Source organism: Paroedura picta, chromosome 2 (genome assembly GCF_049243985.1).
Source record: "Paroedura picta isolate Pp20150507F chromosome 2, Ppicta_v3.0, whole genome shotgun sequence".
Classification (NCBI taxonomy): Eukaryota; Metazoa; Chordata; class Lepidosauria; order Squamata; family Gekkonidae; genus Paroedura; species Paroedura picta.
The window spans coordinates 125,825,055-125,830,659 of record NC_135370.1 but is presented as its reverse complement, the minus strand read 5'-3'; positions in this window follow the sequence as shown (position 1 = coordinate 125,830,659).

The window sequence follows — 5,605 nt, the reverse complement described above, 5'->3', positions numbered from 1 at the left end:
AAGCCTCCAGGAAAGCATAAGATCCAAGACAAAGCATCTTTAAAAACTTGACCAAGTTGTTACACATCTTCACAAGGTATGCAAAATGGCAAGGAAGCCAAGGCACGCTCTTTTCCTGTTTTCAGGAAGCTTTAAAACAACACCACAGCTACTGCCACAAGTAGTGATGATCACTATTTTATATGGCTTTAAAAGGAAAATGGAAATTCATGGGATAGATGTCCATCAATAGTTATTGGTCATGATAGCTAACTGGAACCTTTGTATCAAGAGATACTATGCCACCGGACTCAAACTTTATTCTAATACCACTTGTTATGAGGCAACAACATTGGAAGCCTTTGGACTCTATATGCCTTTGCTGGTGTGTTGGGCATCTGGTTGGCCATTTTGAAGAAGTATGCTGAACAATGGACCTACCAGGTCTCTTATTTTCTTATACTCCAGTACATGAATTCTTTTATTTATTTATTTATTTGATTTCTTACCTGCCACTCCCAGCAATGCTGGCTCGCAATCGGTTACAACGCTAAAATCCCAGTCAACAGTAAAACCATAAAACAATTCCCACCTTAACATTTTAACCCACCCTGATGTTGAACGCTAACTCCATGTCCTCCCCCACCATTTGACAACTTCGCCATGCCTGGTGCCTCAGCAGACTTAAGGAGGAATAGCGTGCTGTCCTGGCTAAATTGATCTTAATTATCCCGGCCTCAACCAAATGCCTGGTGGAAGAGCTCTGTCTTGCAGGCCCTTCAGAACTGTGAAAGCTTGGTTAGGGCCCTTAGCACTTCCAGGATTTCATTCCACCAGGGTAGGGGCCAATACCAAAAATCCCTGGCCCTGGTTGAGGCCAGGCATACTTTTCATGGGCCAGGGACCACCAACAGATTTGCACCCACAGAGTGAAGGGCCCTGTGGGGGGCATGCAGAGATAGGCTTTGGGGCGTATAGAAGAGCTACAGAAATCTGTAAAGTTTTACTATTTTGCCTAAAACGTCAGGCCAGGTAACTATCCTAACTAAAAAGCAATAGGCCTAACTGTCCTTTCCTAACAATCAACTATTATGATATATGAGTAAAGTTTGAAAATGCAAAATTAATTTCACAAAATTTTTAGTCATCCTTAAAAGAATATCTTCTGGCTGCTAGACTAGACTATTGAAACAGTCTCAATCCAGAAATAATATTTTGAGCTGTTTGTCTGCTTTCATTTTCCATATGCTCTGTTCAGTATTCTTTGGAAGCAGAGCTATGTCTATTAATGAAGTTTGGCAATTTGTACATTCTACCAAATTACAGCAGAAAACATGGTTTGCAAACCAACTTACTCTACAGGTTCTGGTTATAGTTTGCCAGATAAGTGACCCAATTTGTAAATTCAAGTATCACACAAAATGAAGCCAGTTGAGTTCCTTGGCCACAATTTGGTATCATATACCCAATGAGCCGAGCCTCTTGTGGCGCAGGGTGCTAAGGCAGCTGACATGCTGCCTGAAGCTCTGACCATGAGGCTGGGAGTTTGATCCCAGCAGCTGGCTCAAGGTTGACTCAACTTCCATCCTTCCGAGGTTGGTAAAATGAGTATCCAGCTTGCAGGGGGGTAAAACGGTAATGACTGGGGAAGGGAATGGCAAACCACCCTGTACTGAGTCTGCCAAGAAAACGCTAGAGAGCGTCATCCAAAGGGTCAGACATGACTCGGTGCTTGCACAGGGGATACCTTTACCTTTACACCTAATGAGCCATGGAACCTTTCCAACAGTTATGTCTAGCAATGCAATCTTGCTACCTTTAGCATATTCCTTGCGATATTGTTGTTGCAATGTCGTTAATTCAGTTTGAGAACACACCAAATCCTTCCTGCTGAAGTAACACACTTTGAGAAACAAACCAAAGCTGTTTTCCCACAAGGAATTTTAAAGGAAGCTGTTAACAATCTTAACATACCAACTATTAGTGACAGCTCATTTCCAAAACAACATGCACTACATGGGCATATAGGCATACACACATTCAAAAAAATCCAAAATTTAGTTTATAGTTGTACTTTCTAAGATGGTCTGCCTGGAACTTCAGGAAACTGGAGCTCTGCTCCATGAGAAATGACAGATCTTCTGGATCCCAAGCAGCTTCACCAGCCACCTACCCTATTTCCTCTTTCATAATAAAACTAAGCACTTCTGTTACCTGCTCATATATAAACTTCTTGTTCCTGTGTGTATCTTAGACTCATCATTTGTCTCAGCCCCTGCATCATTCCTGAGCCATCCTCATCCTCTCACCCTGTTGCCACTCACTCTACTAACCTGACTGCTTCTTTGGACTGAGCTTGGATTCACTTTCTGAGAAGAGAACAACCTCATCTCTTAATTAGATATTAACCTGGTGCTCTTGTGTGGCAAGACCCATCTGGGAAGCATTCTGATATCCAGCAGAGGTTCTCATTTAGCAAGTAAGCACCAGAACACTCCAAGGCATGACAACTTCCTTTTCCCTCCAACAGAATAAATGCAAGGGTTTATCCTAGGATGAATTCATGATTATGTCAGAGACCATGAGGCTGGACTTGCAGTCAGAAAGCACTCTCAGGAAACTGCCTCACACATGGTCACCACAGTTTCTATGATGGTGACAGCTTGAAGATCAATGCTGACTTGATGCTTGAAGTTGACTTAACCAGCAGTTGACTCCCATCAAGTATATTAAAAATACCGAAGTATAATTGAAACATGTCATTGGAAGTAGAAATGTAAGGGTTGACTTGGTTATCTTGCTTATAATGTATTGGTCAGATACAAAGGCAGTGCACATTCTGGGAAGAAGTGATATGCATATTTGAGCTACTAGAACCAAGCCTTCAATATACTACTGGAAGGTTTTCAGCAAGTCTATCAGAAAGCATTTGTCATGAATTTTATCTGTAATAAAAATGTTATGCATTTTATATGTATAGTAAAAAAACACAGCACGGAGGTAAATAATAATCAGTGAAAAGATTACAGCAAAGAAGTTCCTATGGGCTAGACCAGCCTTTCTCAACTTTTTTACCACTGAGAACCCCCTGAAACATTATTCAGACTTTGAGAAAGTCCAGAAGTGGAGCAATCATGCAGAATATTGTTAGGAAGCATAGCTGTGTACACACCCACCCAGGGCCCCTCCCCTTCCCACCACCTCCAGGTCCATCATTGGCCATGGGGGGGGGGGGGGAGGAGGTCGACATGACCATCTAGCGTCATATCACCCAATAAAGATTTAACAAATTTTTAAAATTTATACAAAATTAATTAACTCCCATTCATTTGGGAAATTCTTCCAGGGCCCTCAAGAAACCTGAGGAATTCACCAAACCTGGTTGAGAAAGCCTGTACTAGACTAACACATATGTCACTGCTGTAAACTACCATATTATAGAATTCAACTAATATCAAGAATGACATCACAATGAATTGTGAAGAACATAGAAATACAAGCCAAGATAACAATGAAATTTAATTATAAAGATAAGCAGTGCAGCACTCTGGTCTCCTCAGCAGGATGCTAGGGTCATGGATCAGCCTTGACATCAACCATTTTTTGTTTTTTTGCTGAAGATCTACCTTGTTCCTGTTGCTATATGTTAGTAGAGCCATGTGTATTTTACTTTTCAATGGTTGTTCCTGATATTGGTTTGCAAATATAGTGTATATGTAACCCATTACAACATTGGGTTTTGTGTTATATTATGTAGTTTAACATACAGGGTATATCTGTATGATGATTTCTGTTATTCATTTTAAAAATTGGGGAACATGTTTACTTTCTTCCTTTCCCTAGCAGCCTCCTGGGATTTCCAAAGCATTGGAACCTGAGCTTTTCGGTGATAAAGTGTCATATGACTTTGAAGAAGAAGTTGGTTATTATATGCCGCTTTTCTCTACCCAAAGGATTCTCAAAGTGGCTTAAAACCGCCTTCCCTTTCCTTGCCCAACAACAGACACCCTGTGAGGTAGGTGAGGCTGAGAGCCCCGATACTACTGCTTAGTCAGAACAGCTTTATCAGTGCTGTGGTAAGCCCAAGGTCACCCAGCTGGCTGCATGTGGGGGAGCAAGGAATCAAACCCGGCTTTCCAGATTAGAAGTCCGCACTCCTAACCACTACACCAAGTTGGGAACCAGGTAAAATCATTTCACCATAATTGGCATGAATATTGCAGCAGACTGGTTCCCTTTCTTTGGGCAGCCCTGAAGCATATGTAGGATTTTGCCCACACAAGTCCCACAAGCTCCAGTGCCAGTGTTTTGGAGGTCTCCATGGGCTACTGAGGTAAGGAGTTATGTGGGAAAGAGCTGCAACCAAGTATATTCTTACAGAAATACTCCACAGAAGTGGTAACCAATCTTCTTGAACCTGTGGGCACTTTAGGGTTTTTGAGAATAGGTCATGGGTCCCATAACAAATTCTATTGGTAAAGGACCTATTATAATGTTGGGAAGTTATGGAGGCAGTTGTTTTCAAATGGGTGCTCCCTATACTGCCCAGAGCCATATGGAAGGGCAGTATAGAAATCTAAATAAATAAATAAAGACACTTTCTTCCACCTCCTACTCGAGTGAGGTGCAGGGAAGCCAGGGACGGCTGTTTGCCGTGGTGAAAAGATGTTTTGAGAAGGAAGCAAGTTGATGCCAGGAAAAATTTTGGTGGCATCCATGGCCATCATTTTGGGGATCACCTCTCCATAGGATCCAAGCAACTGTTAAGGAGACACAATAGCAACAAATCATTTTCACTGTACAGTAACTTAAATGCTACTTCTATAGGTATAGGTTTGAACCTAGACTAATTTTTGAACTGTTATTTAGCAGCCAAGGTAAATTTCATTACGTAGTGACTATTGGTATAGAAAATAATGTATATTAATGTGTCAGAATATTCCCAAGACAAATTATTTAAAAATGAAAAACAGGACTTTGTTAATAGTTATCTTTGTCAGTTCTGAGCTTACTCATCAGATAGTTCATAGAGGATTTAAGTCTGATACTACAATAACATTTTATTAATTTTACTTTATACTGTATTTATACTTTATACTTGGATTTATATAACTGCTCCCCCCAGATACTGGCTTGGGCCACTTTACAGCATATAAATTACATGAATAATTAAAACAGTTAAAACAATTAAAATTATAAAGTGCATAGGATTCCAAGAGTGGAAGTATAAGCTTACTTTCAGATACTCCATTGTATACCCGTTATTCCTTTTATTCCAGGGGGAGGGCTCTTTTGGGAGGAGGTGTATTCTATATTGCTCTGTAAATCACTGGCCCCAACCAAATGCCTGATGGAAGCTCTATTTTACATATTCTTTGGAACTGTAAAAGATCCTAAAGGGCCTAGAGACCTTCTGGGAGCTCATTCCACCAGGCTTGGGCCAGGGCTAAAAAGGCCATGGCCCTGGTTGAGCTAAGTGTACATCTTGGGGGCCAGGGACCACCAGCCAGGTAGAATTGGCAGAGTAATGGTATTTTAAACTTTGGACCCAGGTTTAACTGAAGCTAAAATTCAATTTCACATTTAGAAATACTCTTTATAGGTGGACATTACAGCTGGGCTCCAA